Source organism: Heptranchias perlo, chromosome 1 (genome assembly GCF_035084215.1).
Source record: "Heptranchias perlo isolate sHepPer1 chromosome 1, sHepPer1.hap1, whole genome shotgun sequence".
Lineage (NCBI taxonomy): Eukaryota > Metazoa > Chordata > Chondrichthyes > Hexanchiformes > Hexanchidae > Heptranchias > Heptranchias perlo.
The window spans coordinates 74,671,741-74,695,487 of NC_090325.1; the positions used below are offsets into that span (position 1 = coordinate 74,671,741).

Here is a 23,747-nt window from a genome sequence, read left to right on the forward strand (position 1 = left end):
TAATTTAGCAACAACTCAAAATTAATATTTTTTGTTCTCCTTATGGCTGACTTTTCAGATTGCTAATCATGTGTGATTAGTTCACATTAGTTTTCAACTAGATTGCTGAGTGCATCAAATTATGTGGAAAATAGTCCTTCTCTTTACGTGCCTCCTACCACATGAGCCATGGAGGTCCACACGAATCTAAAAGCTATGACTCACTGAAAATATATATAAACAAATAAAAGAAGGAAAATCTGTAAACATAAAATTTATTTTCCATATCACATGGCAAAGCAACTTGGAATGTGCAGCCGATCCAAAGTAATGTGCGGAATTGGTCATTTTGGCTGATCATTTACTAAGGTTGTGTATAATCTGAAAAATTCTTTTACTCTAACAGAGTGACTTTTATCAAAGTTAGAATCCCACAGTTTACAAACAGTACTGCTGGAGCAGCTTTAAGGCAGCAACCGCCAAACAAAATAAGGAAGCCTAGAAATCAATTCACCCTGGCAGGCCAGCGCGAACTGGGTGCAGAGAACAATCCCTGCGGCAGAACAGGCAGCCCATGGCCCACTCGATATTGGGCCTTGGGCCTCATTTACATGAAATCGGCAAGCTGTAGACATCTGCTGGACGTCTGCAGGCAGCTCGCCAGTGGAGAGGATTTCAATTTCGGACCACTCCGTCAATGGCATCAGTTCTTAGGTAGGTCCTGGGAAAGGGGTGGAAGCAATAGGGAGGGAAGGGGCGATCGGGAGAGGGAGGGAGTGATCGGGAGTCAGGGGACGATCAGGAGAGGGAAGAGGGCAATCGGAAGAAGGAAGGGATAATCGGGAGGAGGGGGAGATCGGGAGCTGGATGGGGCAATTGGGAGAAGGAGTGGGGTGACCGGGAGTCAGGCCACAGTCGGGAGAGGGAGGAGGGCGATTGGTAGAGGAAGGGGGCGATCGGGAGGGAAGCGGTGATTGGGAGGGGAGGGGGCAATCGGTAGGGAGGGGGCAATCGGGAGAGAGGAGAAGTTGATTGGGAGGGGGCATAGCGGTGGCCGACAATAGTTTTTGGCACTGCAGTGGATCCAGGAAGAGCACTCCTGCTCCTCCCAGCTCCACATTCAGGTAAGAATTTTTAGAAACAATACTTATCTTTTTGGTGGCAGCCTCTAGTGGGCCATTTCAGGGCGATTCAGGCACAATCCAATTTCCAGGCCAATACATCATGGTCTCACCCAACCCTGTCTCTGCAACCTCCTTCCGCTCTGTACTCCTTTTTTTGATCTTCCTACTCTGGCCTCCATGCAACCAACCTCCTTCGGTTTCACCATTAGTAGCAGAGTCTTTAGCTGCCTCAATGCTTATTTCTAGAATTCCCTCCCTAAATCCCTTGTCCTTGGAACTCCCTCACCTACTGGAGCTTTCTCCCTAAAATCCTTCACCTCAAGATTCACTCAACTGCCTTCAAAAGGTTCCTTAAAACTAATTGTACAATCGTACTTTTGGTCATCTCTCCCAACGCTTCTATTTCTGCATGGCATCTATTTCTCTGTGAGTTGCCTTGTGCTGTGTTAAAGGCGCTATATAAATCTAAGTTATTTTTATGTTGCATGTAATGATACTGAAAAGTAACCAAGTTGTAAAGATAAATATCTTTCTTCTTTTCTTTAACAGAAGCTCTAATTTTAACTCCCAGTGGGAGTTGTGCGGGCAAGGGCCGAGGCGTCTCCAGCCTGAACCCTGTGGGAAGCATTAGCTGACTGGTGGGCGGGAGCGGGATTTCAGGCAGCAGGAGGCCGCCGACGGAAACACAAAGGAATGGCCCCCAACAGTCAAGTAAGTGGTTACGTGGGGTTGGGGGGGGGGCGGGGGGGATGCCGTCAGGAGGGTCTCGCATTTGCGGGAGGGGGAGGAAAACCCAGCCTGGGGCAGTTCAAGGGTTAGTTGTATAATTGCTGCTTTAAGACAATGTTGCCCAATATGTTAGCCACTAGCCACATGTGGGTAATTGCACTTTTGTTTAGTAAATAAAAAGTGAGTAATAGACACTGTTGTTGGGTATCTGATCTTAATGCTCATGTTCGTTCGCATGGCATATGCATGTGCACTTTAACCTTTTTTGTGCATTTGATGTTAAATGGTAAGACAGAAAGCAGAGTGTGGTTATCTGCTAAAATGGTGTGTGACATGGGTGAAAATGTCAGACATGGAAACACCAGCAACATTGTATGGAGAGGGGAGCTGTCATCATGGTCAGTTCAACCAATCGGAATAACCGCTCCAGGCCAACAGAAGAAAGCAAGCCCAACCAATAAGGAGAGGCACTAACAAGGCATGTCATGGCAAAGGGTAAGCAGCATCCAACCGTGTTCTGGATGGAAAGCAGCGGCAGGTCTCATGGTGCGAGTCAACATTCTCAGCAATCACTCTGATGAAGCCAAAGTACCATTCCCAACAACTGGACAGAAAGCTAGAAGTTGCACTAAGATCTGCTGTGTCTGATAAATTCATGGCAGAATTTCAAACTCTGGTGAGAGAGAAAGACTGCAAAGCGTTGCACTGAATGATGGTAGACATGTGTTAAGTAAATACACATGTGAAGTACATTTGCCTGTAGTGTGTAAGGTGTTTTCTACTTAAATTAGTGCATGTGGCTAAAACAGTGTCATCGTAGCCATGCCTGTGGCTAGTCAGCGGTTTTAATTGGACAACACTGAAATAGAATTTACTTTTTTTATTGTTCATTTTTAAAATTAAAATAAAATTGAGGATAAATGATGGTCCAGTTAAATATATAATTGTACGTTTTATCTGCCAAATCACAGTAGAACAAAATATCTTTCAGTTCAATGTTAATTGCCCAACCATGGCCCGCATTTATATAACAAGTAAGACGATGCCAAAAATTTTAACAAAGGCACATTCAAAAGAACAGGTGAACAATAGCTTCACTGTTATTCCAAAGAAAACAATTTAAATGTATATCAGGAAAAATCATTCATTGGACAAGGTCTGGACAATACCTTAACTGCGTCCCTTTGCCCTTGACAGGTGAGGTCATATTGCTTAGAGATCCAGCATTCTTTCAAATTCAGAATAAGGACTTTCATAATGGAATCCAATTGGAAAAATAGGAATCTCTAACATTTAAAAAATGATAAAGTGTCCCTTCAATTATGAAAGGAATTTTGGAGAGTGAGGGTAAAGTCCAATTTATGGGGGGATTTCGGGAAACCAGCCTAACAAGGAACCAACATCATTTGAAACTTTAGAAATCATCTTGGGCTGACGAAGCAGGCCTGCTTTTGCGGTGGCTTGGCACTGCAGCTAAATGCCTCCTTCCTATCTGAGGTGGGCACTCCATTGGTGTCATAAATGGCACGGGCACCTGCCAGCAGTATATAAATGCTGCTGATTCTGGGATATTAGCCGGGGTCAGGGGTTCCCCCTGGCCCATATCTGCCCTAAAAAGCCTCCTCTAGAATTTCTGGACCCACATATTTTTAAGAGAAACCAGGAGAAAGGCTCGCTTTTCTTTGTAATGTACAACCCACGATCAATAACATTAGAGTGCATGGCTTTGAAACTTCCGATTCCTGAGGCTTTGACTTTGTTGACAAGAAATGAGCAGTCAATCACGATGCACATGTAATAATGATGCTTAAATGTTTCTCAAGCACTTAATGAACCCCATTACCAGTCTAAATGTAGGGAGGTTTCTTAATGCAGCCGTGCAGCAATTTTGAGGAGAATGGCTCAATGAGCTGAGAGAAATTTATTTTTTCAGACCAGAATAGTCCCAAGTGTGCAAAGAAGACAGCTACAATGGCAATATATTATTGAAGGCATCAACTCTGTCAAAAAGCCTTGTGGGAGGTCATAACAGGTACCTGACACTGTGTGAAAGACTCGTTGCCTAGGGTAGTACCATCCTTGAGTCATGCACTTTCTATGCCCTCAATGCCCTTTCTACCTCCACTGTATGTACCCATGGGGATGGCTGCTACAACCTTGCTCTTGAGCAGAAAAGTTCTGTGCACTTTTCACTTCTTTCACAGTTTTGTAAAATCTTCCCCTTTGTGAAATTCATTAACACCTTGAGTAAAATACTTTTTGACTCGATTGTACAGCTGCAGTATGCCGTGTGAGTTCATCATCTAATGACCCTAACAAGCAATAAACAAATGTTTTACTTTTTGCTGATGTTTGTGAATGCAGTTTGGGAGCAGTATCCTCAGAGCAGCAATAATCATGGATAAATAATGCGTTAGGGATCTACGCTGCTGATATTACAACTGTTTTAATCGTGATTGCTTTTTTTGCAAAGATGATAGAGCAGATGAAAATATACCACCAAGGGCATCAAAAATATGCCAATTCTATAGTAGCAGCATACATCTCACTCCATCACTAAAATGCAATGAGAAACGGCAACATATTCACACACACAAAAAAATAAATGAGTGTATTGTACTTTACAAACATTGGCAGATCTGAGTTTGTAGAAAGTAAACAAATAGGCCAGGAATTTCCTTGAAGCTGCTCTCTTTCCGCTGCCGTAACTTCGCCAGAAGTGCAGCAGATACTCCACGCCTTGTGCTATGACCAACTTAACTCTCAGGTTTTTGGCACTTGTGAGTTATATGGATACAGCCTCCCAATGGTTTCTTTTCACCATCCCATCAGTCACTGATGTTTATGCCTATGTAAATTAGGGTGATCACAAAATAAGGGAATTTAATTTGAGTAACTTACCTCGTGAAACTCAGCAGCTAGAAATAAGTTTTTTTATGCATTGTGCTATGAGGAAAGAGCAGGGGAGTTGGCCCAAATGATAGCTCCTTCTTTGCTGTATGATTCGATGATTCTATGTGGGGGGCAGACATTTTGTGCTTTAGGTTAGCTATTAAATACATATCAAGAGCAGAGCTATTTTTTCACTTAGTTCTGTAATGGTCCTAATAATGTGAGGTGAATCACTGCCAGGTAGACTTCAACTCACCAAACACAGCTTCTTTCCCAATCCAAGAAAGAACATAAAATCCCATCTACTTCTAAGAATACCAGATTGGAATGAATGTGCCTCTCATTATTTGATTTGTACCTCTCATTACCACCAATGTCCCTGCTGGGCCAACACTTCAGTCCCTGGGCTGCCTGCCATCCTTCCCATCTGTGGTTACTGAAAGCTGGAAATCTCTTCCTGCTTCTGCTGCTTTTGAAAGAAGGGACCTAATTCTCTCTTAACTTTATTCAACAATGACTCACTGATTGAACAAGAACACATTGTCATAGCCTACACACAGCCGTAAACTTTAAATAAATCCAGATCATATTTCAAACAAAAAGACATTGCTTGTATTTATTTAAAGCGTTCCCATGCACAAAACCATTCTTGTTTAAAACTTCTTTGAATCAGAGGTATTATTTTCTCCTCTTCCTGTTTTTGATTATTTTCTTTATTGATGTACTAGCACTACCATTGCTCAGTGAAAAGTGAAGGTAGGTTACACACGATCAGACCCCTGGAAATGCCACTGTGTAATAAGTCACAAAGGGATGTGAGAAAACAACTGGACTGACTTACTTTCCTTCTCTGGAGAGGACCTAGTCTCCAGTCAGAGCTAAAGTAAGATCAGAAACCAGCCATGGAGAAAGTCATGGACTAAAACATTTATCCTACTACCATGGTGTGAAGTATTGCAGCATATCTTTCCTCCCATAAAAAACCTTTCCAATTAACTTTGTTTCAATCCATTACTTCTCTACTTCACAGTATCTGAGATGGATAGATTTTTGCTAGCCAAGGGTATTAAGGGATATGTAGCCAAGGCAGGAAAATAGAGTTAGGATATAGATCAGCCATGATCTCATTGAATGGCAGAACAGGCTCAAGGGGTTGAATGTCCTACTCCTGATCCAATGTTTCTATGTTCGTGTAACCCTTCTTGCTTCAGAAATGATCACTATTGGTGAAACACTTTGCACAATGCTGAAGTGTACATCTGGGGGGTAATTTTAACCCCAAGAATGGGTGGGCTGAGGACGGGTGGGTAGTAAAAAATAGTTGAATTCTTTAGCGGGACCCCATTCCGGCTCCAATGTGCCTACTTCCGGGTTTAACCCAGGCGTGTTAGGACGCCCAAGTGCAACAGAAACCCAGAAGTCCTGTCCCCACTTAAAGCTGGCGGGCTGATGCTTAAAGGGGCAATATACCTCATTGCGATAGTTGAGGCAGTTAACTTTTAGTGTATTACGAATATAAAATGAATTTAACCTTACCTGTTTGGGTTTCCCATCACTTCTGATTCAAGTCAGGTGAAAGCAGGTGACAAGGGCCAGATCCATGGGGTGAGTGCCTTTATTGCATTGCTTGTGGGCCAGGAGGAGCAGGATTGCTTCATCCCCAATGGTGGACCCCACGTCAATGATGGACCTCCCTCCTGATCGGCCAACCCCCCCCCCCCCACCCCCCCGATGATGGACCCCCCCCCAATGGTGGACATCCCCCCCAATCTTCTCCAAGGCCCATCTGATGTTGTCCATGTCCCCTCATCCTCCCCCCTCGATTTCTTCCAAGGCCCAAGATCTCCCTCTCCCTCCCTCCCACCTCTCTGATTTGCGGCTCTTTTCCCTCCTGACAGGCAGACTCGCTGCCTGACGCATGGGAAACCCAGAAGCACAAATACTTACGTTCAATTGAGTTGCGATCGCAGAATGTGACGCACTCACTTGACTTCCGGGTTCCTCACATGAATATCTACACATGTGCTGGTTTCCTGGCTCTGAGCTAAATTCATGCCCCGGAGTCAGGACTTGAATTTGACTCTGGAGTGAAACAGAATAAACCCTCCCTCAAGGATGCAGTCTCAGTCAGCTTCACTCTGGAGTCAGATCGTTCCCCGACTCTAGATTAACACTTCAACTTCTTATCTTTGGTGCAAAGTTACACTATTGCACACTGATAGCACAGTTGAAGGTTGATTTTGACTTCTGGGCAGCCAACCAGCGAAGCATACCAGCCGGCTTCTTGCTCCGGCCATGGTTTTGAGACCCTGGCCTCACTTGAATGTGACAGGTGAGCTACGGATGCCAACGGGCGCACTGATACAGCTCGTCGGTTCCCTCAGCCTCAGGAATGTTGGCTGGCTGTGATACTGGCGGAGGCCTGCAGGTAGGTCCCCGATTTGGGGGAGGGTGGGGGATGGAGGTAACTCCGAGGCCGGGGCCAGCCTCAGCCTGCAGTATTGTTGTGGAGCTAGGAGGTGTGCTCCTGCTCCTTCTGGCTACACAGAAAGACAATTTGTTCCCATTATTCTGGCCGCTTCCTGCTCCAATTTTAAGTTGTATCCCTTAAAATCACAACTGTTGTCCTAACTGCAGTATTACGATGCCGATTTGTATAGGAAAGAGGCTTACCACCTGTTTCAGGCGACCTCTTCGGCTACCCGGGAGTAGACCCCTTTCAAAATTATGGTGGCCAAGGTGTTGTGATCAATGGAGCGGCAAGTCTACTGATTCCATTTCGAGGCCTTAACTGCACTGTTAATGCCAATTCCTCCAAATTAAACTCGGCCCCTTGCCATGTAAATGCAGCCTTAATCTTTTAAGGGAGCTGGAGTAGGACTGGAACCACAGAATTCCACAGAATATTTAAGTAGTATTTAAGTATCTGTGTCTGCACTTATCATTGTAACCTTCAATCTCTCTGCAAATTTAAAATCTTGAAAATATTGCAGGGCATAATTTAATGGCACATTGACATCGTAATAAAATTGTCTGATTACACTCATTAATGTGGTGCGAAATCTAAATCTGGTAAGTGCAAGAAAACACAATGATGTTCAACTAAATTAAATTCTGAATTAAAGTCTGGAAATAGATTTAAAACTATTATCAGGAACAAAATTAAGGACATAAAAATAGAGCAATGAGGAAAGAGTATTGAGTCATCAAACTGGGTCCTTTGTTTAGATTCATTTTTCTGGATCTGTTCAGATCATTTTAATCTGCCTTATGCTCCAGGGTGAAATCTGATCCCCTCTACCCCAGGGAATCAGGGATCTGTCCATTTCCTTTTTCAATGGCTCAGCTGAGTTAGCATTCACTGCACTTGGTTTCAGCCTGTCCCAGAAGTTAAGAAATATTTTTGCTCTGTACAATGAAGCACTAAATAGATATTATTAATAGTATGTATGCCCTGTAACACATTTTGTTCAGGAAAAAAAAGAACATTAAGGAGTTAAAATTCCACAACAGTTCCAGCAGAACCCCGGGCAGAAATGGCTGAAAATGACCTATGGAATTTCAGCTTGTTTATGTCATGTGTTAGAAGTCTCCTTTAGGTTTAGTGAATAGACCCAGAATTATTAACCCTTCTTTCACTGTCACATGAAGGAGTGATTGTTCAATATACTTCTGAAAAAAACATTTAATAAAGCAGATCATAACTGAGCTGTGTTTCTTATGAGATTGCAGTCAGAGAGCATTTATATTGAGAGCTTCATTGTTTTTAGTGAATTGATGGCTTCCAGTATTTCCTTGGATACAGCACTTTCATTTGAGTCTTGCATTTGAAGCTAATAATTCATTGGTGTATGGTTTTTATTGTTAATAATATTTTGCAAGCATAGTGTGACCTTTAACATTCCCTCCTGTTCTACCTTCCTTCCCCCATATTTATTGCAGAAATAAACCTGCTCATATTTCACTTTACTTTTACTTCTATCTGCACTTTGCAATTGCAGAATGAAGAGTATTTTAAGCTAAAATGACAATCCTAACCTTGTCTGCTTGGGGGAAACTGGGCGGGTGGAAGTTAAAATCATCCACGGGACTCACCCGCCGATGTCCCACACCGATCCTGCAGGCTACAATTTTAACCTGCTCTTCTGAGCAGGCGACAAGGACACCTGCCAGAAACGGCGGGCTCCTTCCTTAAATATACAGATCGGGCTCTGATGACATCACCAGGGCCTGACTGCTATTTTAACCGTGGGGAAATGGATGTGCCTTTCATTGGGGAAATAAAACTGCACCATTTTAAACAGTAAATTCAGTTCATTGCATTGGTGTATAAAACAGCAATAATTCAGATTTAATCACAGAATAGCTGTATGTGCAGAATACGGTAGTTCTCTGAGTATATACAGTGTAACAATGTGAGAACGTAAACTGATATGGTGGCAATAAAGACAGATTTTGCTAATTCATTTCATGCAGGCAGGAATATGACCTGGCCTATTGACACAAATAACAGTGAGCTAATTCTAAGGAAAATATTCTGCAGATAACCTTCCATATGCTGTCTATTATCTGTATTGTTTTTAATGCCAGAGCTGGCAGTTTGGTTATTTTAAAGTTTGTGAAGAGATACCAATCCACTTTTTCCATTGATCATACAACTTCTAACAATTGTAGTTGGTGTCAGGTACACGCTATACATGGATGCTCACTTTGTCACTCTCTTCTATTTATTTCCTCATGAATACAGGACTAGCCTAGAGCTGGTTACACATACAGTCTAACAAAGACATCCGCCATCTGGTCACCAGGCAGATGGTTGCAGGCTGCCCCTAACAGACATACTGCACTGACCCTTTGCAAGACAGCCACTAGTATAGGTATTCTCCTGTCTGCAGGTCATTACTAGGACAGGCGGGTGGGCCATTGTGACACTTGCATTGGACATTAATCATTAGCAGTTTTGCAAACAATGCATCCAACTAAAACCTGATTGTGGGCCCAATTGTATTCCAGGATGTTCACAATGAAATAATTTGTGTTGGCACACAGTACAGTTTTTATACTAAGGAGAAATTTGTACAAACATTCATCAAAAATTGTTTATGCTTATCAGAGGAGACTGTGGGGTCGATTTTAACTCGGGACGGGTTCGGTAAGTTGGGTGGAGGGGGGGAGTGGTGGGGACAGGGGGTGGTGGCTGAAGTGGGCAGCACACCCGAAAGTTGTGAAGGAAGTCAGGCACGGCCGATTTTAACTGCTGGGCCTCATTTTAATTGTCTTAATTTAATTCATTTTAATTCATCTGTCTTCTGCCCAAAGCCGGGCGGGAATGACGTCAAGGCAGGAGTGGGAATTGAGGCGGGAGACAGAAATCACCAGGGACCCAAGGAAATAGTCCTTGGTATGAGATAAGTACTGGGGGTGGGGATGGGGGGAAATTCCTAGGTATATGTTGGTGTGGGAAGGGAGAGAGGGGCAAGGATTCCGTCTGGGATAAAGGAAACTTACCCTTGGCCTCTTCTGGCCACTCTGCTGCCACCGGCCAGGTTTCTCTGGTGGGTTTTCCAACACTTTGCACCCCCCCCAACTGAGCTCCAGTAAAAGTGGCGTTGCAGCGGTGATGAAGTCATCGGGCCGCGACTGTTACATTTCAATTAGGCCCGTGCCTGTAGCGGGAGCCTCGGCCAACTTGAAAGTTGGTGAAGAGAAAATGGTGCCAGTTGGGTACAGAATGCTGAACGCTAAATCGACTCACCCGATTTTATTTCCTCCTGCGCACAGTTCCTGCACAATGGTGGTGGGTTTGCGGGGAGGGTGGGTTTAAACTCAACCCCTTCAAGTTGGGTGGCCTTCTGAATAATTTCATTCTTGCATTTAGTAAGTCCAGGCTAGTAAGATCTGGAACTCAAGCAATTTCAGGAAAGAGGGTGACGTAACCACGAAGCTGTAGGATAAAGTATACACTCTACTAAACAAAAAGGAACATTATCGAGAATGCCCAGCAAAGTAAAAGCAAATATAATTTAAAATGTTTTTATATGTGTTTGCCTGATTAAAAGTGCTATATAAATGCAAGTTGTTGTTATTGTTGGTGCAGGAAGCACCCATCATTCTCAGTGCACCCTAGCAAATGTCAGCAGGGGGTAGAGTTTCCACTTTGGGCGCAAACGGGAAATTGCGTTTGAAATTGAGCTAGTGAGGTCACGCTTCAAGTTTCTGCTAAAATTCATTTGCATAATTACAAACATAAGTTCTTCCATTAACCAGCGCAATCGTTTATTTTTCCATTTAAAAATATTCCATGATGTATTTAAGAGTGATAACCTGATGCAGTTTTATTAATGCAGCTAAAAATGGGTTTATCACCAAAAAAAAAGCATTTTTAATAAGGGTGTCCAGTCCTCCACCTGTGAGTAACTTGATTTAAAATCACTGAAAATGACTGAAAAAAACTACACTGAACTATTTAATAGTTTCATTGGTGTACATTAGTCAGTATCTTAGTAAGTTAAATATTGTTTGATATGAAAAATCTTTTAAAACATGCCTACTAGTGCCTGTGCGCCTAAGAAAATGAACACACTTGTAAAGCCTTCCCGAACCAGCGCAATCAATAACAACAACAACTTGCATTTATATAGCACTTTTAACATAGTAAAACGTCCCAAGGTGCTTCACAGTAGTGTAATCCAACAAAATTTGACACCGAGCCACATAAGGAGATATTAGGGCAGGTGACCAAAAGCTTGGTTAAAGAGGTAGGTTTTAAGGAGCACCTGAAAGGAGGAGAGAGAGGTAGCGAGACGGAAAGGCTTAGGGAGGGAATTCCAGAGCATAGGGCCTAGGTAGCTGAAGGATCGGCTGCCAATGGTGCAGCGATTAAAATCAGGGATGCGCAAGAGGCAAGAATTGGAGGAGCGCAGAGATCTTATAGGGTTGTAGGGCTGGAGGAGGTTAGAGAGATAGGGACGGTCGAGGCCATGGAGAGATTTGAAAACAAGGATGAGAATTTTAAAATTAAGGCGTTCCCAGACTGGGAGCCAATGTAGGTCAGCGAGCACTGGGGTGATGGGTGAACGGGACTTGGTGCGAGTTAGGATGCGGGCAGCAAAGTTTTGGATGAGCTCAAGTTTGTGGAGGGTGGAAAATGGGAGGCCAGCCAGGAGACGATTGCAATAGTCCAGTCTGGAAGTAACAAAGGCATGGATGAGGGTTTCAGCAGCGATGAGCTAAGGCAGAGGTGGAGACGGGCGATGTTATGGAGGTGGAAGTAGGCGGTCTTGGTGATGGAGTGGATATGTGGTCGGAAACTCATCTCAGGGTCAAATAGGATGCCAAGGTTGCGAACGGTCTAGTTCAGCCTCAGACAGTGGCCAGGGAGAGGGGTGGAGTCGGTGGCCAGGGAACGGAGTTAGCAGCGGGGACCAAAAACAATGGCTTCGGTCTTCCCAATATTTAGTTGGAGGAAATTTTTGCTCATCCAGTACTGGATGTCGGACAAGCAATGTGACAAATGAGAGACAGTGGAGGGGTCGAGGGAGGTGTTTGTGAGGTAGAGCTGGGTGTTGTCAGCGTATGTGTGGAATGTGACGGAATTGCAATCGGCGGAAACTCGCATTTCGACCTGGGGCCTTGGCCAGTTTTGTGGGCGGGGTCTGAGCTAGGTGAATTGAATCTTGAAACAGCTTAAAACACAATGGTTTGGGACGTAATTCACTACGTTTTAAATTCCCCGATCTTTTGAGCTGGTTCGGGCCGATTCCCCCTGGATTGCGCTGGAATCTGGACGTAAAACTAGCGGAAACAAGCAGAAACGTCATCCTCAGATGTTTACATCTATTGTAGAGTGCAGTGTCTGCTTTGCAGTGATGCGAAAGAGAGAGAATATTCCAGTCAGGTCCCAATTGTAGTACAGAGCAAGGTGAGAACCCCATGAGTTTCACAACACACGGAGTATATAGTCATTCCGTTACATTACAGAATACCCTTAGTTAATTTCATCATAAATCAATTGCCATAAATATTCCAATATTTAATTCATTGATAATTGGAATAGATAAAACTTAATGAATTGGATAATGGCTCTATTAAAATAGCCAAGGGAGTTCACGTGAACGAGCCAAGCGGTTGCATGGTTATATTTGTATCAGCATAATTTCAAGGCCAAAGTCCCTTATGGCTTTTCAAAGCAAAACACTATACAGTAACAGGAAATTATGGAAATACAAAACAGGTCAATTAGCAAGAAAAAATAGGTTAGTGCTTCAGGTTCTGATAAAAAGACCTGCCGAATAAATTAACCCATCCTTTGACTTTCAGACGCTGACTGACTTGATGTGTATTTCTAGCATTTCTGGTTTTATTTCAGATTTCCAGCATTTAATTTTTTTATCACTATATAGGAGCATACAGTCATTTTTTCTGAATTTTCTGCATAAATCTCCTCTGATTATTGACCCAATTGATTTCCACAGAACCTTTTAGTCATATGTTTTCTTATACGTGCAGGCATTGTACAGACTTCAGAATTGTTGCATTGTATTACACAGTATTGTCTCCCACTTAACATCACAAACTGATTTTTCTATCCCAACAATGAAAAAACATTCTAATCAATTAATTATTTCTGCTCATCAATTGAATTACTCACATTCTAATCTCTAAAATGATTCCTTTGGTCTTCAGTGGTGCTTTATTTTCTTTTCTCTACCTTTCTGTGTATTGCTACTGCTTCCTCTAACCTACTGCTATCATCCTCAATGGCCTCCATGCTCCAAATACTATCCGCCTGTTATAGCTGGCCAATGCAGTTCTTCTATTCCTCCTATCTGCTCACTTTAAGTAACTCCATTCAGCTCCCATTCCCTCCTTTTTATCCCCAGTAGGCAATGTCCCTTTTAGACACCCATTTTCCTGTTTGATGTGTGTCTTGATTCCTCCCACCAATCAATCATTATTCACTATAACTTCTACTTTCTAGTACTCAGGGGCTCATCAAAATTCCTCTTTCCTTTGCTCCATGACTCATTCACTTCTTTGCACACTTTTTAAAGACTTTAACTCCACTCTTCTTCACATCTTTTTTTTGAAGGATAAATGTTGGGCAAGACACTAGGAGAACTCCTCTGCTCTTTTTTGAATAGTACCGTGGAACCTTTTACATCCACCTGAGAGGGCAAATGGGGCTTCGGTTTAAAGTCTCATCCAAAAGATGGCACCTCCATCAGTGCAGCACTTCCTCAGCACTGCACTGTAGTGTCAGCATAGATTATATGCTCAAATCTCTGGAGTGGGACTTGAACCCACAACCTCCTGACTCAGAGCAAGTGTGTTAGCACTGAATTAAGGCTGTCACTATGAAGGGAAAAAAATCTGTTAAAAACAAGAAAATGTAAACCAAAACACCATCCAATAAGTCTGCTTTGTCTACAGTAGCCCCTCAGTGCAGATGCTGCCTGGCCAGCTTAGTGTTTTCAGCATTTTCTGGCTGAGTCTGGATGAAGAGCAGGGCGGGTCTGGATAAAGAACAGGGCGGGTCTGGATAAAGAACAGGGCCGGTCTGGATAAAGAGCAGGGCGGGTCTGGACAAAGAGCAGGGCGGGTCTGGATAAAGAACAGGGCCGGTCTGGATAAAGAACAGGGCGGGTCTGGATAAAGAGCAGGGCGGGTCTGGATAAAGAACAGGGCGGGTCTGGATAAAGAGCAGGGCCGGTCTGGATAAAGAACAGGGCGGGTCTGTGGGGAGAGCAGGGTGGGTCTGGATAAAGAGCTGGACGGGTCTGGGTGGAGAGCAGGGCGGGTCTGGATAAAGAGCAGGGCGGGTCTTGGTGGAGAGCTGGATGGGTCTGGGGGGGAGCTGGATGGGTCTGGGGAGAGCTGGACGGGTCTGTGGGAAGAGCTGGACGGGTCTGGGGGGAGAGCTGGACGGGTCTGTGGGAAGAGCTGGACGGGTCTGGGGGGAGAGCTGGACGGGTCTGTGGGAAGAGCTGGACAGGTCTGGGGGGAGAGCTGCACGGGTCTGGGTGGAGAGCTGGACGGGTCTGGGGGGAGAGCTGGATGGGTCTGGGGGGAGAGCTGGACGGGTCTGGGTGGAGAGCTGGATGGGTCTGGGGGGAGAGCTGGACGGGATGCATCCTAGGTTACTGAGCGAAATAAGGGTAGAAATTGCGGATGCTCTGGCCACAATTTTCCAATTCTCCTTAGATATGAGATGGTGCCAGAGGACTAGGGGATTGCAAGTGTTACACCCCTGTTCAAAAAAGGGGAGAGGGATAAACCCAGCAACTACAGGCCAGTCAGCCTAATGTCAGTGGTGGGGAAACTTTTAGAGACATTTATCCATATCAAAATTAATTGGCACTTGGAAAAATATGAGTTAATAAATGAAAGCCAGCATGGATTTGTTAAAGGCAAATTGTGTTTGACTAACTTGATTGAGTTCTTTGGTGAAGTAACGGAGGGGGTTGATGAGGGTAGTGTGGTTGTTGTTGTGTGTATGGACTTTCAAAAGGCATTTGATAAAGTACCACATAATAGACTTATTAACAAAATTGAAACCCAGGGGATTAAAGGGGCAGTTGCTGCATGGATACACAATTGGCTAAGGGACGGAAAGCAGAGAATAATGGTGAACGGTTGTTTATCAGACTGGAGGGAAGTGTGCAGTGGTGTCCCCCAGGGGTTGGTGTTCGGACCACTGCTCTTTTTGATGTATATTAATGACCTGGACTTGGTTCTATAGGGCATAATTGTAGTAAATGTAGTAAACAATGAGGAGGATAGTAACAGACTTCAGGAGGACATAGACAGACTGGTGAATTGGGCAGAAGCATGGCAGATAAAACTTAACACAGAGAAATGTGAAGCAATTCATTTTGGTAGGAAGAAAGAGGAGAGGCAATATAAAATGAATGGTATAATTTTAAAGGGGGTGCAGGAACAGAGAGACCTGGGGGTCTTTGAAGGTAGCAGGACAAATTGAGAAGGCTGTTAAAATGGCATATGGGATCCTTGGCTTTATAATTAGAGGCATAGAGTACAAGAGCAAGGAAGTTATGCTAAACTTTTATAAAACACTGGTTAGGCCCCAGCTGGAGTATGGTTTTCAATTCTGGGCACCACACTTTAGGAAGGATGTGAAGGCCTTAGAGAGGATGTAGAGGAGATTTACTAGAATGGTACCAGGAATGAAAGACTACTGTTAACGTGGATAGACTGGAGAAACTGGGGTTGTTCTCCTCACAGCAGAGAAGGTTAAGGAGCCGTTTGATAGAGGTGTTCAAAATCATAAAGGGTTTTGATAGAGTAAATAAGGAGAAACTGTTTCCAGTGGCAGAAGGGTTGTTAACCAAAGGTCACAGATTTAAGGTGATTGGCAAAAGAACCAGAGGTGACATGAGGAAAAAAAAATTATGCAGCGAGTTGTTATGATCTGGAATGCACTTCCTGAAGGGGTGATGGAAGAAAATTCAATAATAACTTTCAAAAGGGAATTGGATAAATACTCGAAAAGGAAACATTTGCAGGGCTATGGGGAAAGAGCAGGGGAATGGGACTAATTGCATAGCTCTTTCAAAGAGCCAGCACAGGCACGATGGGCCGAATGGCCTCCTTCTGTGCTGTATCATTCTATTCTACAGTAATAAAACTAGGCTCATCCAGTATGACTAAAGTCTGACAATTAAAACAGCACATGCAGGAATTTGAGACAGAAACATTGACTGGTGTGCCTAAGATAACACACGGAGGAATTTTTATCTCATAAAGTCAATCATAATTGACAACCATGTATTCTTGTGTTATTGTAGAATTACCTACACAAGAGTTCTGCTTCCTGTACAGCTAGAGAAGGCGAGATAGAAGAGAGAAAGAAATTGCCAGTTACAGAAAGAATTGAAGTGGTAATTCCTTTAAGGAAGATGCCCAAAACAGACATTAGGCCCCTTGGATAAGTTAATTAGGGCTCTGTTGAAGGACCGCTTCACAAAATTAGTCACCAATGAGCAGGGCAAGAGTCGGGCCTTCCCCACGATGGATTCTTCAGCAGCCCCAGCAGCCGCCAAAGGAAGGCCAGTTTATTTTTTTAAAAAAACCTTTCTGTAGATCCAGGCAGATGACTTCATATTCCTAGTGTCCCTCTGTAGCCTGCTCCAAACCTCCCCCCTCTGAAGTTACCGCAGTCCACTGCCAGCCGGACAGGGAGCCTGAAATTCAATCCTGGAGAAGGATTAGCTGCTTGTGGAGGTACAACAGGTATCTGCAGCTCGTCCACAATATTTAGATGAGGCCCGAGACCCAATTTCAGGCCATCCTCTGTTTGGGAGCGTGCTGCTTGTGCAACACTAAGTCTGGGCCTGAGAATGGATACGAAATTGTCTAAGTAATAGGAAACAGAGAGTAGTGGTGAATGGTTGTTTTTCAGACTGGAGGGAGGTGTACTGTGGTGTTCCCCAGGGGTTGGTACTAGGACCATTGCCTTTTTTGATATATATTAATGACTTGGACTTGGGTGTACAGGTCACAATTTCCAAGTTTGCAGATGACACAAAACTTGGAAGTGTAGTGAACAGTGAGGAGGATAGTAATAGGCTTCAAGAGGATATAGATGGGCTGGTAGAATGGGCGGACACGTGACAGATGAAATTCAACACAGAAAAGTGAGCAGTGATACATTTTGGTAGGAAGAATAAGGAGAGGCAATATAAACTAAAGAGTACAATTCTAAAAGGGATGCAGGAACAAAGAGATCTGGGGGTATATGTGCACAAATTGTTAAAGGTGGCAGGACAGGTTGAGAAAGCGATTAAGAAAGCTTACGGGACCCTGGGCTTTATAAATAGAGGAGGTTATGATGAAACACTGGTTCGGCCACAACTGGAGTATTGTGTCCAGTACAGGGCACCGCACTTTATGACAGATGTGAAGGCCATAGAGAGGGTGCAGAAGAGATTTACTAGAATGATTCCAGGGATGAGGGACTTCAGTTACGTGTATAGACTGGAGAAGCTGGGGTTGTTCTCCTTAGAGCAGAGAAGGTTGAGAAGAGATTTGATAGAGGTATACAAAATCATGAAGGGTCTGGACAGAGTAGATAGAGAGAAACTGTTCCCATTAGTGGAAGGGTCAAGAACCAGAGAACATAGATTTAAGGTGATTGGCAAAAGAACCAAAGGCGACATGAGAAAATACTTTTTTTACACAGCGAGTGGTTAGGATCTGGAATGCACTGCCTGAGGTGGGGCAGATTCAATCATGGCCTTCAAAAGGGAATTGGATAAGTACTTGAAGGAAAAAAATTTGCAGGGCTACGGAGATAGGGCATGGGAATGAGACTAGCTGGATTGCTCTTGCATAGAGTCGGCACAGACTTGACGGGCCGAATGGCCTCCTTCTGTTCTATAACCTTTCTATGATTCTATGATTAATAGTGGGAAGGGTGCTTAGGGTGTGAAATTGGTCTTCTGCAGTAGCGCAAAATAGGCAATAGCAAATCAGCAGCCCATTTTACACCCACCCCCTGATTTTAATTTCCATTGACTTCAATGTATGTATAAAACTGGCTGCCAATTTGCTATTACCCATTTTGTACTACTGCAGAAGACTAATTTCACCCCCTTAGAAGGAAAGAAAGAACTTACATTTATAAAGTGCATTTCACCTCCTCAGGATGTCCCAAAGCACATTACAGTTAATGAAGTACTTTTGAAGTGTAGTCACTGTTGAAATGCAGGGAAACATGGCAGCCAATTTGTGCACAGCAAGCTCCCAGAAACAGCAATGAAATAATGACGAGATAATCTGCTTTAGGTGCTGGTTGAGGAATAAATGCTGGCCAGGACACCGGGAAAACTCCCTTGCCCTCCAGTTGAGCCTACACTCCTGGATAGCCTCCTTGCATCAAAGTTTACACTGAAACAGATAGAAAAATCATAATTAATATTTCAGTGATTTGATATCTGTGCTCTGTTTGAACAGCACAAACTCTTTTTTGCTTACAAAATGTTTTGTTTAAACAATTTTTACAGTAAAACTCATTCTGAACAGACACGCCGCCAGAGATTTTATCTGCTGCACATTGAATTAACTCAACTCAGCAGATGAAGAAAACTGTCGCCCTTTCTGTGAAACTCATTAACAAGGCCTCAACGTGCGACAGCTGATATTTTCAACAAAAAAAATCATTAACACTTTTCCTCAGCCTTGGGAAAACAATGACTAGAACAAAAAGAAAAAAAACATGAGTTTCCACTTATATTCCTTCTTCCCTTTAATTTTAATGCCTGTCTCTGTTTGTATTGCTGTTAAACAATAGTGAAAAACATTCTGGCCCCAAATTTCCTCTATCATTGCATCAGGAAATTGGCCTAATCTGAGTGGGTGGGGCACATAGCGGGACAGGAACTCTTAAGATCAGGTTCCCACCCCTGTTTGCACCTATCAGAAATTTTGACAGAAGTGGGGAGAGATGTATAATATATCTGCCCACGTATCACCGGGAGCATTGTGACGCCACACAATGGTATATTTACCATCATCTGTGCCCCATCAATGCTGGGTGTAATGGATGCCTGAACATTCCTGGCACTCAGCATTGCCAAGAGCCTTGGGGGATTTGAATTTTAAAAGACTAGTTTCCCAAAGCAATCAGTTGCTTTTGGGAACTGCTGTATGGGTTCTTGATACATGTAAAAAAAAAATTAGCAGTGTTGTTTGGGCCAGGACTGTGGGCCCATAAGATGATTCAGTGAATTCCCCCCTCACCCAAATTGAGGTGATTGTCCCATTGACCTTCAGTGGCCCCGGAGCTTGCTGGAAATATTTCATAGTCCATAACCCTAAGAAGTGGGTTGGGATCAGGGGTGAAACCCAGGAGTGCTCAGTTGTCCTGCCCCACCAAGGATCTGTCATCACTGTGGCAGACAGGAAATTCGGGGCCCTTTATTTTTTTAACTTTTAGTGAAGGACTTTGTCCTTTACAAATGGAATTCTTATCCATGGCATTTTTCAGGGCTTTTAAATGTTGGTTACTGTGGTTCTGTACCAAAACCTGCCTGATGGGATAACCCAGCTACTTGCACAACTCATTTCAAAATGGTGATTCAAACCATGTTGGAAAAGCAACAGATCCAAACAAAGATTTTTTTTAAAAACATACTCTAAGGAAGAATGAGTTCAGATTGTTCAAACAGAGCCTAGATATCAAATTACTCAGATATTAATTATGGCATACAGTTTCTCAAGCATTCTAGTTAGGCACTGCAAAACGATATGCTGACTGTTATAAAAGATGAAGAGAATCACATGGAATTCTATTAATTATACAGAACGAAGCCTTGCTGTTATAATTAAATCAATGATTGGTAGGCCAAAGATGACATCGCAACATTTAAAAATTTGGCATATTTAGAGAGAGAAGATCCAAGACACCAGAAATTAATTTTGTCTGACGTAACTTTTCCAGCTGTTATTAACAATCACTGAGGGAACATCCAGCAGTGGCTTAATGTTTGTCTGACCACGGAGGCCGAGGATGTCGGTCACGAACAAAGAAACTCAAGTCTGACCGTGACTTGAATCTTGGGTGGACCTCCGCATTTCTGAGTCAGCTGTGGCTCAGTGCACAAGTATACAAAGTCCCAAGTAGTAGTTCTTGAGAAACACTGTAAATTTACTCAGGGAACATTGCCAGAAAGGATTAAAGCTTTAACATTAGACTGGGATTTCTTTAAGTTCAGGGTAGAGTATCCCTATTCATCAGCCAAAAAAAAAATCAAACCCACTGCAATTATAATTATTACAAGTATCTGTGAATCCAACAAATAGTGGGCAATGATCCCCTTTTTGTTTCATGTTAAGATGAAAATCAAACTGTTGAAATATGATTTATGACTCAGGAAAGCTGCTTTAATGATGCTAAAATCCAAGTTTGAACTCTCAGCCTTTTCTTCTTTGCGTTTCTCACTGTTGAAAGTTGAGCGCAGGAAAAAAGTTGTGTGTTGTCGGCATTGTCATTTCTTCAGGGTCACAATGCTGACATTTGAGAATGTTTCAAGACTCTGGAGTTGAACGTTGGATTCAGTTCAGCAGTTTGGTTTTGAAAGTTGCCAGAATTTCTGGAGGGAGCTATGTGGCACCAGGTCCTGAGAAACTGTCATATTACAGTGATTCATATTCAAACAGAATAGCACACAGTGAAAGACAATGACTGCTCACAATTTAGTTTAAAGTAAAAGGTCAGGTTTCAACATTTGAAGAAGAATTTTAGCCTGCCCTTCCTACAGCACCCTATCACAATCTTATTCTATAAAACCAGCACTAAGAGTGGATTTATATGCAATAATTCAGTCTCTAATTTAATTAGAAAGTAAAGCATTTGGAGAGTGCTATGGCATTAGACAAATATGATAGATAGCTGCTTGTTTCCATCGCATCATATAACCAAGAACCACCCTAATGTGAAGAAGTATACTGAGAGTTTGAACATTGTTTTTTTATTGGAAAGTGTAATCAGATGTGAGGATTTTTAAGAACAAGGCCCCAAAAACGTAGGCAGGAGTCTGCCGGAATGGTTGGAAATTAGGCCCAAATATCCAGGATATCCCTTTGTGGCAAAGTCTGCACTCGCCCTTTACAGGGCCATCATTGTAAGAGGGAGGCAGAGGGCAAACATTGGAGTTCCAGTGCTCCAGGCCTTCACTGGGACCCAGCATATGATCCACGCTCGGTCAGGCTCAGGCAAACCGACTGATCCGCTGGATGTTGTTGGGCCCACTTGGGGTTTCCAGGCTGGATCGTGGCCTGGCCCCCACAAGATTTGGCAGCTAGAGTTTTAAAAAAAAAAATTTTTAAAGCAGCCCCCTTACCTGTAACATTTCTGAGTAGGAGGAGGGCTCAGCAACTCCCAGGCAGGCAATCTTTGGCTGGACTTTCTGGCCTTATGCCTGGCAAAAAAGGACAGTAAATAGCCTGCTCTGAGGCCTCTGTCAATGTTATTCGGAAATTATTGATTTCTAAAGATTTTTCTTGAATTTGGGGCCTTGTACTGCAATGAAACCAACTCTGAAGTGAAGTTATTAGATGAGGTATCAATTGCAAGCTAACAATGTTTTCTGAGACTAAAACTGGAGACCCCTCCCCTCCCTGCCCAAATATACAGGAGGCCATCATCCCCTGCCCCAAATTGCTTTCTGAGGGGGAATGAAAATACCATTGCTTTTGGCATGATGAAAACTCTATGGTCCAAAACCTATTTAGCACACCTTAAGATAATCATGGTGATGGGAGCAATGTAATGGTGCCGCCTGCTCAAGTACCAACTTGCTGTGCCATGCAGTTGTGGCGCAGGTTTATGCTCCTGATTCCCCCACGTGCAGAGTTACCAGTTTTAACTATGCCACCATGGAATGACACCAAATGGAGACAAGGCATTCCAACATCAGGAGGGAGGGAAATTAAAGGGAAAGAAACTGGAGGAAGTTATCCCCAGGCCAGGCTGATGCACCTCACCATGCTCAGGTATGGAGTGGCATAGGTAGATGACCAGGAACAGGTTGGCTACATATCATCTTAAGTGCACCAGCGACTCTTCCAGGAAAAAGCTTTATCATTTTCGCGTTAACCTGTTATTTTTGCATTCAATGGATGTTCAGGTTTTTAACCAACATAGGAACATAGGAACAAGAGAAGGCCATTCAGCCCCTTGAGCCTGTTCCACCATTCAATTGGATAATAGCTGATCTGTATCCTAACTCCATTTACCTGCCTTGGTTCGATATCCCTTAATACCATAGAAATATAGAAACATAGAAAATAGGAGCAAGAGTAGGCCATTCGGCCCTTCGGGCCTGCTCCGCCATTCAAAATGATCATGGCTGATCGTCTAACTCAGTACCCTGTTCCCACTTTATCCCCCTATCCCTTGATCCCTTTAGCATTAAGAAATATATTTATCTCCTTCTTGAATACATCTAATGACTTGGCCTCCACTGCCTTCTGTGGTAGAGAATTCCACAGGTTCACCACCCTCTGAGTGAAGAAATTTCTCCTCATCTCGAATCTAAATGGCATACCCCGTATCCTGAGACTGTGACCCCTGGTTCTGGACTCCCCATCCATCAGGAACATCCTCCCTGCATCTAGTCTGTCTAGTCCTGTTAGAATTTTATATGTTTCGATGAGATCGCCTCTCATTCTTCTAAACTCTAGTGAATATAGGCCTAGTTGACCCAATCTCTCCTCATACGTCAGTCCTGCCATCCCAGGAACCAGTCTGGTAAACCTTCATTGCACTCCCTCCATGGCAAGGATACCCTTTAAGTAGAGCTCCTCCAGCTGACAGCCTGTGATGCGGGTGCACAGTCCGCCCGCTACGCAAGTTTCCAATGGGAAACCCGGAAGCCACGGTGAGTAGCTTCAATTTACCCGTGATCGCATGGGGAACGGACGGATTTCACTGTGCGGGTTAAACATGCGCCCAGTTGCCCCCCCCCCGCTGCCATCCCGCCTCCCCAATAATATCGGGGCCATTGTGTCCAAATGAAGCTTCAGTACTCCTTATTGACAGAAACGTGATATTTTTGAAGACTACAATTGTGCATACATGAAGCATCATACCTGTGAAATGGATGTTTAAATCAAAACAGCAGGAAACAGTCAGCTTAGTTCAAGTTGGAATTCAGTCAAGCAGGACAGTCCAAAGTAAATTGATCCTTGATTGAGATGAGATTTGACTTGTGAGGAATTTAATTTGGTTTAATATTGTGTAGTAGAAATTTCATTGTGCTATTTGTTCCATTAGAAATGTATTAATGAAGTATTGATTTGTAACTGCTTTTAATTTAGCTTTTCATCACACTGCAATAAATTCTCATTGTAACAAAATTTACATTAAAAACCTAACAATCAGATTTCATTAAAAACTGAACTGAGTGTAACCATCATCAGCTGTTTAGGAGTTACTAATGGACAAGCAAATTCAAAAAAATTACAAAGGAGTAATTCTGTGTTATGTAAGATTTAACATAC

The 23,747-nt window shown here is 43.3% G+C and overlaps 1 long non-coding RNA gene across 1 annotated transcript in view; it reads left to right on the forward strand.

The window, feature by feature from the left end:
* The first annotated feature begins 484 nt into the window (after nt 1-484).
* Nucleotides 485-23,747, forward strand: part of LOC137332014 (uncharacterized) — a 168,346-nt gene continuing 145,083 nt past the window's right edge. The window contains exons 1-2 of the long non-coding RNA XR_010965561.1: nt 485-693; nt 1,653-1,814. This is a non-coding gene — a long non-coding RNA (uncharacterized lncRNA). The remainder of the gene's footprint in view (nt 694-1,652; nt 1,815-23,747) is intronic.